Below are 16909 nucleotides of genomic sequence, written 5' to 3'. Positions count from 1 at the left end.
GTTAATCTAAAATCAAATTATCCGGTAGAGTCCTAGTAGGAGTGTGATTCCTCCACTGTTCAACCGTCGAAGGACCACCCACCAGCCATTAGAATGCCCGTGGCACTGACGTGTCCGGCAGTGCAATCGTAGGTGTGACACCCTCATGACACACTGAGCCAGTTCGATCCGAGCTAGTGATGGCCTGATCGGTTTGATCTTGTCACCGATTAGATCGTCGACCCGATTTCACATACTAGGCTCGGTTTGACAAGTTTTTCGATCTCATCCTTAGTTTTGGATTCTCAGACCCAAATTAGGATCTCAAGTCCAATTTTGAAGTTTAATGACCCATTTGGCCAATTGTCTTACTCGAAAGTTAATTTCCAAAAATATCATATTAATTTTATTCTACTTGATCAAAATTAATTTTCCCAAAAATCACTTATATTTTTCAAATTAATTTTTCAAGAAAATTTTTTAATCATATTCTCTAGTTAAATAATTCTCATGACTGCCTAATTTAGTTCCACATCAAATAAATTTGTAACACCACTAACCCCAAAACTTCAAATTTATAAAAAAAATCATAAATTTTCATGCTAGCCGAATGTTCATAGAAACTATTACAGTCCATAATTATTTAGAATTCACAAGAATTTCCTGTCAAATTTGATATTTTATCATTTCAGTCCTTTAACTAGAAACTAACTAAAATATCTTTACAAATTAGTCCAAACAACAACCAAGTTTACAATTCTTCCAACTAACTTCAAGAACAACTAATATTCATTAATGGTGAAGCCCTAAATCTTTAAAATTTTTACAAAATAGTCCACGGGTTAGCTAGATTAAGCTACAACGTTCTCAAAAACGTAAAAATTACAAAAAAAGGGATCAAAGTTACATACCATTCAAAGAAAAGAGAAGATGACCAAAGCTTTGAGTGTTCTTCAATGGCACATTCGATTTCCAAAGAAGAACAATAAAGATGATTATCATTTTGTTATATTTTTAATTTTATTATTATATGTTTTATTATTATTAGCATTAAAATTTTAATGCATAAAATGTATAAAATTACTAACTAGCCGTCCCACTATATAAAAATGGTATATTTGCCATATAAATCTTTCCACTTATGTTAATTAAACCATTTAATCATTAAAATTCAATAGCAATTAAGTTTAATGTCTTTTACAAATTAGTGTTTTTCTTTAATTAACTAATTAAACAATAAAATTTTCGAATCGAACCTTCACATACTAAAATAGTAACTCCGTAAATATTTACTAAAATTATTTATGAGCTCAATTTATAGAAATGAGGTCTCGATACCTTATTTTCTGAAACCACTTCACTTTTGGGACAAACCACTTATACTTAACTATTTGTCAAACAAGCTAAAATTTATCAAATCAAAATTCAATATAAACTATAGTTGACTTATAAAAATTAAATAATAATTATTAAGGACTTACTCGTCGGATTTGTGGTCCCAAAACCATTATTTTCGACACCACTAAAAAACAGGCTATCACAACTTTCCCCCTTAGGAAGTTTTGTCCTCGAAATTTCATACCCAAAAATAGGTTCGGATATTGTGATTTCATAGATTCTTTCATTTGCCACGTAGCTTCCTCAACTCCATGTCGATGCTATAAGACTTTAACCAATGGAACACGTTTATTTTGTAATTCTTTCACTTCCCTAACTAAAATTTTGACGGCTCTTCATTATAAGTCAGATCAGGTTGTAAATCAATTTCATCCGTAGACAACACATATGACAGATCAGAACGATAACGGCGGATCATCGAAATATGGAAAACATTGTAAATTCTATCAAGTTTCAGAGGTAATGCCAAACGATATGTCACGGGTCCGGTTCTTTCTAAAATTTCATACAGTCCAATGAATCTTAGATTGAGCTTTCCCTTTCTGCCAAAACGCAACACTTTTTTCCAGGGCGAGACTTTCAGAAAGACTTTCTCACCAACAAAGAACTCAATATCTTTACGTTTCAAATCAGCATCAGATTTCTAACGATCAGACACAACTTTCAAATTATAACGAATTATTCTAACTTTATCATCGGTTTCTTAAACCAGATCAACCCCAGCTAATTTTCTTTCATTCAATTCCAACAAATATAACAAACATCTACATTTACGCCCTACAATTCCTTATATATAGCCATTTTTATACTCAATTGATAGTTATTATTGTAAGCAAACTCTGCTAAAGACAAATATTTTTCTCAACTACCTTCGAACTCAATTATGCAACATCGTAACATATCTTCCAAAATTTGTATTACTCGTTCAGACTGGCCATCCATTTGCGGATGAAAGGTGGTACTGAAATTCAATCTGGTGCCAAAAGCCTCATGAAACTTACCTCAAAATCTAGAAGTAAATCTCGAATCACGATTGGATATGATCGATAGTGGTACACCATGCAGTCTTACTACTTCTGAAACATATAATTCAGCTAAATTTTCAAGTGAATAATAAGTACGAACATGTATGAAATGAGCTGATTTCGTCAATCTATCCATAATAACCCAGATCGAATCTTTTCTTTTCAGATTCAATGACAACCCTACAACAAAATTCATAGTAACACATTCCCTTTTCCACTTCGGAATCATTATAGGTTGTAACAATCCCAACGGAACTTGATCTTCAGCTTTCACTTGTTGTCATATCAAACATCTGGATACGAACTTTGATATTTCACATTTCATACTCGGCCACTAGTAACGTTTCAGATAATTATACATTTTTTTACTTCTAGGGTGAATCGAATAAACACTACGGTGAGCTTCATTCAAAAACTCTCGTTTTAAACCAGAATCATTCGGTACATATAGTCGATCTCAGAAATACAAACAATCATCAACTTTGATACAAAAATCAATCTTCTAACCACTTTTCACTAGTTCCAGCCTCGATAACAAATCTGGATCATCTTTTTGAAGTTCTTGAATTTTCGATGAAAATACCAGCTTCACTATCAACTCAGCCAAAATAGAAACATCACGTTCCAATGTCAAATTTGCATTCATAGCTCTCAAAGTAAACAGATATTTTTTACTCAAAGCATCTGCGACAATATTAGCTTTCCTGGGGTTATAATCAATTACTAAATCATAATCTTTTAGTAGTTCAAGCCATCTACGCTGACGCAAATTCAAATCTTTCTGAGTCATCAAAATTTCAAGCTTTTATGATCAGTAAAAATATGACATTTCTCATCGTATAAATAAATGTTGCTAGATCTTTAAAGCAAAAACAACCATTGCCAACTTTAAATCATGTTTCAGATAGTTTTGTTCGTGAGGCTTCAACTTTCTTGGGGTATAAACAATTACTCTTTCACAAAGAGACACATCACTATAAACGGTAAATTCTTTATCGGTCTTAGGTTGAGTCAAGCCTAGAGCTTAGGTTAACGTATTCTTCAACTGATCAAAACTTTTCTAACATTTATCGGAGATCCTAAAATTGAAAAGTTCTTAACAAATCGCTGATAATACCCCTCTAAGCCTAGAAAGCTACTCTCCTTAGAAACATTCTTTGGAACTTTCCAGTCAACAATTATTGATATTTTCTTTAGGTCAACTAGGATGCCATGAGCGGAGATTACGTGTCCCAAAATCTAACTTCATGTAACCAAAATTCATATTTACTAAATTTTGCATATAGTTTTTTTTCGTGCAAGGTTTACAATTCAATTCTTGAATGCTCGGCATGATCTGTCTCATTCAATGAGTAAATTAAAATGTCACCTATAAACACCACAACAAAATGATCTAAATACAGTTGGAATACCCGATTCATCAAATCCATGAATGTTGTAAGGACATTTCTCAAGCCAAACAGCATAACTAAAAACTCATAATGGTCATAACGAGTTCTAAATGCAGTCTTAAGTACGTCTTGTTCTTTAACTCACAACTGATAATAATCGAATCACAAATCAATCTTCGAAAACACTTTAGCTCCTTTTAACTGATCAAATAAATTATTGATTCGAGGTAACGAATATTTATTCTTTATCCTAATTCAACAATTGGTAGTCTATTCACAATCTCACCATTTCGTCTTTCTTTTTCATGAATAATACCGATGCACCCCAAGGTGACACACTCGGTCAAATAAAAATGCGATCCAACAATTCCTATAACTGTGCTTTCAACCTTTTCAATTCAGTAGAATCATTCTGCACAGCGCTATCAAAATTGGAGTTGTCCCCGATACGAGTTCTATTACAAATTTAACTTCTCTGATCAGTGGTAACCCTGATAACTCCTCAGGAAACACATCAGCAAATTCTTTAACTATCGGCACATGATTGATTTTTTATTCTGACACCTGTGAATTGAGAATGTACGGAAGATATGCCTTACAACCCTTTTTGATCAATTTTTTAGCTGACAATGTTAAAATTATATTCGTTGCATAACTCGATCCACAAGCTTCGACACAAATAAATTCACTATTTTGACATTTCAAAGTAATCTATTTTTGTTAACAATTTACTATTGCATCATGTTTTGTTAGCCAATCCATACCCAAGATAAGATCGAAATCATCAAATAGTAACAACATCAGATTAGCAAGAAAATAGTAACCCCAAATTTTTAGTGGACACATTCTACAAATCTGATTAATTAAGATGCCTTGACCCAACGGTTTTTTTACACTGGTAGTGTAATCAGTTGACTCAACAGGTATATTCTTTTTGTTTACTAATGTTGTACATATATAGGAATACGTTGACCCAAGGTCAATCAATGCATAAACATTAATATTAAAAATGGAGAATGTATAGGCAATAATGTCTGGAGCAGAAGCTTCCTCACGAGTTTTAATAGCATAGGCCCTGGCAGGTCCTTTAGCCTCTGACTACTCTATCATAATAACAGCTTTCCCATGACCAGTTGTACCACCTTCACTGTTCCCCGGCTTCCTACCTCTCTGTGAAGTAGTCTCAAATTTAACAGTTTGATTCCCTCAATCGTTAAATTGCTTTGGACAATTCTTGAGGAAATGTTTAGTGGAATCGTATTTAAAACAAGTTCCTAATTTGAATCGACATTCACTAAAGTGACCTTTACCACAATTTTCACAAGCTGGTTTTTCCACACTTCTAACACTGCCTACACTAGCAGTCGATGAATTTACGAATCTCAAATTGCTCTATCTTGGTCTATCTCTACCAGTGAATCCTAAAGGAGAAGTAAATCGACTAGTCCCATTACAAAATTTCTTTGACAGAAGTCTGAACTATTTTGGATGGCCCTCTTTTACTAAAATCTCGAGACTTCATATCTGATTATCTTTTGTCTTTGCAAATCTCTTCCATTTTCTATTTTCGCTCTGACAATTCTACTAATTCTCGTAGCTATATAACTCCAACCAGCATTCAAATTTCATCATTTAATCCATCATCAAAATGAATGCACATATCTTCTTCCGATGATACGATGTTTCGAGCATACTTACTCAAATGAACAAATTCTCGTTCATACTCTGCTATTGACCGGTTTCCTTGCTTCAGCTCAATGAACTCTTTCTTCTTCCTATCTAGATACAATCGACTAACATATTTCTTTTTGAACTCTACCTGAAAGGAATTCCAATTAACCTGATAATTTGGAACCATAGTTTTCAACGCGCACCACCATGAGTATGCTTAATCTTTCATTACTGAAACCACACATTTTAGGCTATCCTCAGGTGAACACATCAATTCAAAAAATGCTCTTTGTATATTCTCAACCTATTACTTAGCTCTAGAAGGGTCGTCATCAACTTTACCCATGAATTCTTTAGCCCCACATTTACAGATTTTATCATTATAAGGATGATGAACAATTGCAGGTATGGGGTTTTGAGGAACAGAGGTGCCGGAAGAGGCACAGTCAAGGGTGGAGGTTGCGGAGCCACATGGTTGGCTCTCAAAAAATCATAGAACTACTGATTCATCATTCCGTAGAAAACATTTTTCATTTCACGATCGAACAATTGCGAAACTCATACACTTTGACTTGCTTCCTGATTGGAAGCTTAAATGGTACTTTCAACTTTATTCACTAAGGTACGATTTGACTTGGCATACATCTTGTATCTATAAGAAAAACAGGATCATAAAGGATCAAAATCATCACACTTTGACAAGTATATGTGGCATGTATATTCTAGACTTTATACGTACTACATTAGTCTGAGAATCGACTAAACCGTAGTTCTGATACTACTAAAGGTAACACCCTTAACCCAAAACTTCTAATTTATCAAAATTTCATACATTTTCATGCTAGCCGAATGTTCATATAAACTATTACAGCCCATAATTATTTATAATTCACAAGAATTTCCTGTCAAATTTGATATTTTATCATTTCATCCTTTAACTAGAAACTAACTAAAATATCTTTACAAATTAGTCTTAAACAAAAACCAACTTTACAATTCTTCCAACTAACTTTAAGAAAAACTAAAATATTTTGCAAAATAGTCCCTGGGTTAGCTAGATTAAGCTACAACGATCTCAAAAACATAAAAATTACAAAAAAGGTATCAAAGTTATATACCATGCAAAGACAAAAAAGATGACTGAAGCTTTGAGTGTTCTTTAATGGAGCATTCGATTTCCAATGGAGAAGAATAAAGATAATGATCATTTTGTTATATTTTTACTTTTATTATTATATGTTTTATTATTATTAATATTTAAAATTAATGCAAAATGTATACAAATTACTAGCTAGCCAATCAACTATATAAAAATGGTATATTTACCATATGAATCCTTCCACTTATGTTAATTAAGTCACTTCATCATTAAAATTAAATAGTGATTAAGTTTTACGTCTTTTACAAATTAATCCCTTTTCTTTAATTAACTAATTACACAATAAAATATCTGAACCAAACCTTCACATACTAAAATAGTAACTCCGTAAATATTTAATAAAATTATTACGAGCTCAGTTTATAAAAACAAAGTCTTGATACCTTATTTTTTGAAACCACTTGACTTTCGAGACAAACTATAGTTGACTTATATAAATTAAATAATAATTATTACGAACTTGCACGTTGAAATTGTGGTCCTGAAACCACTATTTTCGACATCATTGAAAATGAGTTGTTACAAAATTGACTCAATTAAATTATTTCCAAACTTATATAATTTTCTTTTGATTCAAATGTAATCTGATCGAGCTTTTGTTGAGCTAGTGGAGGGACCAATCAGATATATACAATTAGGTTCGAGTAATTACAAATATGCCTAGAAGAATCATTCTGATCATTCGCAATTTACTTAATCATGGAGGTAGTCCACAAAAAGTACCATAATTGAAAATTCTCTATTGTATACTCTTTACGAAAGCAAGTCATCCAACTATTTTGCCCAATGACCTTATCATGTGTGTGTTACCCTCATATGATATCTTTGATTATTTTGAGTTAAATTTGTTCACTCAATACAATCTTATTTTATCTCATTTTCACCATTGTGTCTTCTTAATGATTAATATGATCACTGTCAAAAAATGACTGTGGCAAGTTGCTTGTTCGAGAACAAGCAACTCGTTGTCACGTTCCATATTTATCAATCCACATAATGCCAATGAAAGGATTTCGTTAACTCTGTACTCAATCTATGAATTCCATTGTTGCTAGTAAACCCATGTAATACACAAGTCATGTACCCAACATACCGACTATGAGGTCGATCATCTTTAGAGCATAAGCCCCCACTTATATCAAATCACATGAGTTACATATGCATGGTCAGTGACTAACTCATGATTTAGGTAAATCACACCATGAACATCACAAGTGAATTAACTCACAAACGGATACAAAATTAATTCATCTTGGGTCTAGTCAAATGTATCGTTATTCCAATAAAGACATCTATGTCTCTACCCGTGGAGTCAACTACTCCGATAGCCAAGACTAGTCATCTCCCCAATTCGAATTGTAGATGACATAATAGGCCTTTTAAGTATTTAAATAAAATGCTCACTTTGATTCTTTTACGGGCTTGTTTAGATTATCTACTAAAGTAAGTTGTCTTTTAGTGGCAGTTACAAGATTACGGGATTACAGTGCCACTTATCATCAGTTTGAACTCAGACAATCAATGAGTTAATATTTGCCTGTCAAAATTTCTCTATGCATGCAAATCATGAAAGACATAAACACAAAAGACATAATGGTGAAATGTGAAATTAACTTTATTTATTCATTGTTCAAATATATAGAAAACAATTACATATTTACTACAATATGGGCATATTTCCCAACAATCTCCCCCTTGCCCTAGTGAAGTAAATGTGTCATGTTTCGCATTCCCATATCATCGACGTGTTTGTTAAAACTCATATTTACAAGAGTCTTAATAAACAAATTCATAAGCTTATGTTCAGAAGCTACTTTCACCATATCTACAATTCATTGTCTCTCGTATCAAGTGATACTTTTCATCAATGTGTTTTGTCCTTTAGTGACTTATCATTTCCTTAGTATTAGCTATTGCAACACTGTTATCACAATACAAGGTTATAGTTTTTTTCCATACCAAGAATGACTTCAAGATCAGTTAAGAACTTTCAAAGCCAAATCACTTCTTTCGTTGCCTCAAAAGTAGCCACATACTCAGCCTCCATAGTAGAGTCAGCAGTGCAAGTTTGCTTTACAGTTCTCCATACTATAGCTCCACCGCCTAGGACGAATACATTTCCTGATCTCAATTTCCTTGAATCTTTATAGGTTTGGAAGTCTGAGTCTATGTATCCAATAGGAGTAAGATTCTCCCCAGAATACATAAGCGTATAATCCATGGTTCTTTTAAGATACCTTAATATACGCTTTACAACTTTTCAATGCCTTAGACCAATATTCGATTGATATCGACCAACCATTCCCACTGTGAAACAAATATTTGAATGTATGCAGAGCATCATATACATAAGGCTTCCAACTATCAAAGCATATAGAACCTTACTCATATGCTCTCTCTTTTTTGCTATCTTAGGACACTCATTCAAATAAAGGTGAAAACCCAATGCAATCGGTTGAGTGTCTGACTTTGCATCAGTCATTACAAACTATTCCAGTACCTTATCGATGTATGAAGCATATGATAGAGCTATCATTTTATTCTTTCAATCCCTGAGGATTCGAATACCAAGAATATAACTAGCTTCATCCAAGTACTTCATGCTAAACTATTGAGATAACCACAGTTTAGTCGATACAATTATCCTACATTTTTTGTGATAAGTAGAATATCATCGACATATAGAATGAGGAAGACCACCTTTTTGTCCCTTATATGTTTATAAACACAAGGTTTATCAGCATTTTGCTCAAACCTAAAATTCTTGATCATTTGATCAAATCTTTTATTCCACGAGAGGGATACCTACTTAAGTCCATAAATGGCTCTTAGCAATTTACAAACTTTCTACTCATTTCCTTTGACAACATAGCCAGTGGATTGAGCCAAGTAAATGGTCACATCAAGATAGCCATTCAAGAATGTTACCTTGACATCCATTTGCCAGATCTCGTAATCTAGAGCAGTGGAAATAGATAAGAGTATGCGGATAGACTTAAGCATGGCTACTGGAGAGAAGGTCTCATGGTAATCGATGCTTTCTTTCTATGTGTAGCCTTTCCCTACAAGTCTAGCTTTATGTGTTTCCACTTTTCCTTCCGCATTTTTCTTCTTTTTGTAGATCCACTTACACCCTATGGATTTAATCTCAACCTGTAAGTCTATAAGTTCCCAAACTATATTGGATTTCATAGAATCCATCTCGGCATCTATGGTCTATTTTCAGAACTTGGAATCAACGTCCTGCGTAGCCTCCTCGTAAGTGAGTGGATCATCATCCTCATGATTGGCTTCCGTATTATAAATACTACCATCATAGATGAAGAAGTGCAATTTCTTAGAAAATCTCCCACTACGATGGATCCCCCTATATTTTTTATCATTTGTAGGTCTTTCCACAACTTTTTTTGAGAATTGAACTTGTTGATTGTTCTACAACTCCTAAAAGTTCCTTGAGTGCCACTTTACTTCAATGCTTAAAGTTATGCATGTATCTTTCCTCAAGGAAAGTAGTATGAGTAGAAAATATATTTGTATTATCTTTCGAATTGTAGAATCATTCACCTTTTTTTCCTTTCAGATATCCTACAAACATGCAAAATTTTGTCAATGCATCCAACTTCTTTGCATACTTAGCTAGAACGTGTGTTGGACAACCCTATATTCTAAAGTGATTTAGAGTGGGTTTCTTTCCATGCCACAAGTCATAAGGTGTCTTATAAGCAGACTTAGTCGGTAAATCATTCAGAATATAGCAAGTTGTTTGTATCGCATATCTCCATAAGGAAGTAGGAAGTTATGAATAGCTTAACATTAAACAAGCCATGTCAAGCAAGGTACTATTCTTTCTTTCAACTATGCCATTCTACTGTGGAGGCCCAACGTAGTCAACTGGGATAAAATTTCATTCTCTATGATGTATCCTAAGAACTCGTCAAACAAGTATTGCCTACCTTGATCAGACAAAAAATTCTTTATAGATAAATCTAAGTGATTTTCCATTTTCGCATGAAACTCTCAAAATTTTTCAAATGTTTCACTTTTTTGTGTATTAGATACACATATCCATATTGAAAATAGTCATTGATGAAAGTCACGTAATAATTGTAACCTCCTCGGACACTAATGCTCATGGGAACACATACATCAGTGTGCACAAATTTTAAAGGTTGATTGACCCTTGTACCTTTCACATTAAATGACCTCTTAATCATTTTACCATTCAAACAAGATTCACATTGTGAAAGACTAACTTCCTTAACCATGCTTAAGGAACCATCTTTCATGAGTCTAGTGATTCTTTCTTGGTTAATATAACCAAGTCTTAAGTGTCATAGGTACCCCTCATTATTCCGAGTGCTAGTATTGGATGTACTACTAATGGTTAAGGTCCTGAATTTGTTGTGGATTCTCCATAGCTCGTGTGAGTAGAATCATGTAACTTAACATCCCGACCCACAGCTCATGTAATTAGGCCCATTTCACAGCTCTGTGACCATTTATAGTTACAGCTCGTGTATGCATTCTCCCGCGTATCCAATGTTATTTCTCTATGGTTCATCGGGTATAAAGGATATATGAAAGAGTTATATGAACTTGTTATATGAAAATAGATTTAGGAAATGGATTCCTGAAATGAAAATGTGAAATGTTAAAAGAATATGAGATGCTTGATTTATGTATCAAATATGTTCATTTGTGTGTGTACTATGGTATGTTAATGTTACATGTTTCATATATGAACTCACTAACCTTGTGAGATTTGTGATGTGAATTGGGGATAAATGAACTCATGGTAGTGTCTATGAAATTATTATGAAATGTTTAAATTGCATTAAACATAGTAAGTTTAAGTTTAAGTTAAATACGAACTTAATAAGAAAATATTTGCTTACAATCATGGTGTTCGGTTTCTTGTAGATCATCGAAAGTTATTGCTAGTTGGAAGTTCAAGTCGTTGCTCACACTATCCAATCAATGTCTTGGTGAAGTTTTGATCATTTTGCTTTTTAAGTATGTTGTGTTATGCTCTGGTTATGTCAATGTTGTTAAGGTGTTATTTAAATGGTACTTTTGGTTTAAGTATGTTCACGTATATCAGAGTGGTTTTAATCATGTTGTGTGAGATTGATTTGGAATGTGGTAAGGTGCTATGGCATGAATGATAGGTACATGTTTATGTTTGATTAATGTGGAATTTTTTGAATGTTTAAATTGTGGTGCCAATGAGGGCATATTGGTTAGACACTTAGGTTGTATGATTTGGTATGTTTTAACATGTTTAAATGTGTTTTATTTGATTGAAAATGGCTGGAAATTGTTCGACTTGGTACCTAATAAATGGTTGATGAATTGGCTTGTTTTAGAAGTTATTTTAGATGAACATGGCCTGGGACACGGGCTGACATACGGCTGTGTGCCACACACGGTCACCCCATAAGGTCATGTGGCCTATTTGATTTTTGGTGCAGGATTGCCCACACGGTCTCAGGGAGTTACACAGCTTGGCGACATGGCCTGTGACCCTAAGTTACACGGGCTCAGGTTGTTACACGGTTTGGCCACACGGCCATGTTTTTGAGCCACACGGTCTGGGCTCTGTCACACGGTTGTGTGACCCCTATTTTCAGTTCTTTCCATATTTTTCTGTTTTGTTTTAGGTTAGTCCTAACTTGTTTTTAAACTGATTTTTTGGTTATGTAAGCTCGTATTCTTATATATGATATGAATAATGATTGGTTATGAATATTTGATATCTAAATTTATTTTTGATTTATTTTATTTTGATTTTGAATTTGTTAACTATCATAATACTCTATAACTCTAATCTGATGACGTGGACGGGTTAGGGGTGTTACATTTAGTGGTATCAGAGCTACAATTTAGCTGGTTCTCGGATTGAACGTAACATGTAGTGAGTCTAGAAATACATGCCATTTTATAACCTATGATAGTGTGATGCCTCATGACTCAAACTGATTTTGTTTTTCATATAGATAAAAGATGTCATCTGAATCCAACCGAGCTAATTCTGATGAAGCTGAGAGCAACGGTCAAGCTTGTGGAGACTTCTTTCACATGATGTTCGAATGGTTTATGGATTTTATGAGAACAAATCTGATGGCTTAACAACCTCTGGCTCATACCGTACCTCAACCTATACCTCTTAACGCTTAAGGTTTAGAAAAGGTACGAGCTCACAAGCCTCCTATCGACAAAATTCATAAATATGGGGCTAAAGAATTTCACAGAAAAGTCAAAGATGATTTGGAAAAGGCCTAGTACTGGTAAGAAAATACCTTAAATGTATTAGATGAATTGTCATGCTCTCTCAACGATTGTCTGAGGTGTGTTGTCTTGTTATTAAAAGAAGAAGCATATCAGTAGTGGAACATGTTATCAACTGTGGTACGGAAAGATTGGTTGGGTTGGGAATTTTTCCAAACTTATTTCAGAAAAAATATGTTAATCAGAGGGTATCTTGATAAAAAGTGAAAAAAGTTTCTTGAGTTGAAATAGGGCGATAGAACTATAACTGAATACAAGAGAGAATTTCTTTTACTCAATAATTGTGCTCGTGAATTAATTCTAACAGAAGCTGCTACGTGTACTCACTTTAAGGAGAGATTTGAATGAAGAGATCCAATTACTCGTGGGGCACTTGAGTTGAAAGAGTTCGTTGTATTAGTTAATAGACCTCAGAAAATGGAGGACATTAGTAAAGCGAAGAAAAATGTTGATTCAAAAGTTAGAGACACGAGTAAAAGGTGATTGGAAAAAATCTTCTCCTCTTCCTCGAAGAATGTAAAAGAATCTCATAGTCAATTTTCAGCTCCATCAGGATTTTCTAGAAATGACCATTGAAAATAAAGTAATCCGAGACCTTAGGCTACCTTTGTAGCCAGTGGTGGAGTGTTCAAAACTCCAACAAGACTGATTGCCAAAATTGCAATAGGAAGCATTCTTGGGAGTGCCGGTTCAAGGAAGGATCTTATTTCAAATGTGGCTCATTAAATTAATTCTTTAGAGATTGTCCAAAAAGATCAGATAGGGACAAAGCTTAGAATGTATGATCAAGGGTTGCACCTTCTTAAGGTAGGCCACCTAAAAATAGTGGAAATACCAAAGTCAACAGAAGTGGAATGAAAGACACTATAGTACAATCCAAAGCACGAGCTCCTGCTAGGGCTTAAGCAATTCGAGCTTATGAGGGTGCTTCAGCACCTGATGTCATCGCTGGTACATTTTCTCAATTTGATGTTACTATTTACGCTTTGATTGACCCAATGTCAACTCACTCATATATCTACATTGCACTAGTAATAGATAAGAAACTACCAATAGAGTTAACTTAATTTGTGGTCAAAGTAAATAATCTAGTAGGTTAGTACGTGTTAGTTGATAAGATTTGTAGAAACTATCTACTGAAAGTTCGGGATTGTGATTTTTCAATTGATTTGATGCTTTTTCCATTTAATGAATTCGACGTTATTCTTGGCATGGACTGGTTGACTTTGCATGATGCAGTCCTAAATTGTAGATGAAAACAAATTATTTTGAAATTTCAGAATAGAGAAATAATCAATGTTGAATCAGACAAAATAGACAGTATCACCAACATTATTTATACTTTGTTAACTAAGAAACTTGTAAGAAAAGGGTGTGAGGTGTATTTGGCATATATTTTAGATTTTCAAGTTTTAGAATCGAAGGTTGAATTAGTTCTGACTATTTATGATTTTACTGATGTGTTTCTGGAAGAGTTACCAGGATTACCACCGGTTAGAGAGGTTGAGTTGGCTATTGAGTTAATGCTAGGAACTACTCCGATATCAATTTCTCCTTATAGAACTGCCCCACCTGAATTAAATGAACTAAAAGAACAGTTGCAAGAATTGACAGATAGAGGATTTGTTTGGCCTAGCATATCTTCTTGAGGTGCGTCTATATTGTTCGTTAAGAAAAAAGATGGGTCGATGCGTTAGTGTATTGATTATCAGCAACCGAATAAAGTTATGATTAAAAATATATATGTTGTCTTACATTGATGATTTGGTTGATCAGCTGAAAGGTGCAATAGTGTGTTCAAAAATCGACCTACATTATGGATATTATTAGCTTCGAGTTATAGACATTGATGTGTCAAAAATAGCTTTCCGAACCAGGTATGGACACCATGAATTTTTAGTTATGTCATTCAGTTTAACAAATGCTCCAGCTGCATTTATAGACCCGGTAAACATAATTTTTTGGTCGTATTTAGATAAATTTATTGTTTTTTCCATTAATGATATACTGGTTTACTCGAGAGATGATATTGAGCACGCCTAGCATTTGAGTATTGTATTGCAAACATTACGCGAGAAACAACTATTTGTGAAATTCAATAAATGCGAGTTCTGGCTTCGATAAGTTAGATTTTTGGGTCACATGGTATCGGTAGATGGCATACGAGTTGATTTTAGTAAAATTTTAGCTATATTGAGTTGGAAACCTCCAAGAAATGTTACTAAAGTAAGAAGTTTTATGGGTTTGGCCAAGTATTACAAATGCTTTGTTTAAGGTTTCTCGATAATTGCATTATCATTGAAGAAACTACTACAAAAAGATGTTATGTTTGTCTGGTCTGAAAAATGTCAACAGAGCTTTGATCTATTAAAAGTGATGTTAACCAAAGCCCTTGTGTTAACTCAATCAGAGTCCAGTAAAGAATTTTATTATACAGTGATGCTTCATTCAGTGGTTTAGGTTGTGTCCTGATATAGGAAGGAAAATTTGTAGCCTATGCTTCCCGATAGCTAAAACCTCATGAGAAAAATTATCTGACACACGATTTGGACATTGCAGCTATCGTGTTTGCGCTGAAGATTTGACAACATTATTTTATGGAGACAAGTGTCACATTTTCACCAATCATAAAAGCTTAAAATATCTAATGTCCCAAAAATATTCAAATTTGTGACAACGTATATGGTTGGAGTTGTTAAAAGACTACGATTTAATTATCGACTATCACTTGAGAAAAGCTAATGTTGTTGCAGATGCTTTGAGTAAAAAATCATTGTCTGCATTGAAAGCTTTGAATGCTCATTTGACACTAGTTGATGATGGATGAATTTTGGTTGAATTAAAGGCTAAATTGATATTTTTACAACATATTCGTAAGGCATAAAACAAGATCTTGAGTTGGTTGCCAAACGGGAATAAGTCAGAAAACTGCTAGATGATAGCTTGTACTTTTGTTACGTGTCATGTTGAATAAAGTAATAATGTGATAAGTGAGTATCATCTCCACCAAGATCGGAATTGACTAAAATAATTGGTTATGTTATTATTATGAAATTGACTAATTAAACTGTGCAAAAGAAACAGGTAATTAATTGATAAAGAGATGTAATGAAGGATTAATAAAATTAATTATGACTAAAAATATGTTAGTGCAATTAAAATGACATGGTAATTCTCAAAGAATAAGTGGGAAAGGTTTTGTACTATTGACTGATAAAGATTTGAATTACTCGGGCTTCTTTTTATAACATAATAATGCCATGGCAAAATCTTAACCATTCTATTGCTCAGGGAATCACTACTGAAATCTGTTTCTTTCGAAAGCCAGACTTTGAGGTATCATTCTGAGTTTTTGTATGTCTACAGAACTCAAGAATGATATCTAAATTTTTCTCCTTTTCCCTGTACAGATTGCAACTTCTATGTCTAGAGTGCTAGAAATATTCTTTCGAATACTTACCTGTATCAATCGATTATAATCCAATATAATTAATTTTTTTACAATTAAATCAGATCTAATAACATGGCACATAGTCATCTATGTCTAGAGCTTGCATGCATGCATTAAAAATATCACAAATCGAATGAAATAGTATCCAGCTCAACAGCAAACCATGGGCATTAAAGATAATAAAAATTCACCCAAAATAATTCCTACCCGAAGAAAATTAGTTCATGGGTTGAAAATTCAAACCCATAACAAAACCAGTCAACATCATTTTTTAAATTCACGAATCACAGTTGAAATAAAAAAATAAAGACAAAACTGCAGGAAGCTTTCGCTACTCCAACTTTCACTCTAATAATGAGATTTGATGCAAAACCCAGGGTAGATTTCTCTTCCCCTTCCTTGCGTCTATAATTCTTCTCCTCTATAAGTTGCTATCCTTTCCTCTCTTTCTCTAAGAGTTCACGAGAATCTAATACAGAGAGATAAAAATCTTTTTCTCCCATTTTCTCTCTCTCTGATCCCCCTTTTCTGTTTTCTCCTTCCTTCT

This window comes from Gossypium raimondii, chromosome 12, assembly GCF_025698545.1.
Source record: "Gossypium raimondii isolate GPD5lz chromosome 12, ASM2569854v1, whole genome shotgun sequence".
NCBI lineage: Eukaryota > Viridiplantae > Streptophyta > Magnoliopsida > Malvales > Malvaceae > Gossypium > Gossypium raimondii.
This window is presented reverse-complemented; position numbering follows the sequence as displayed.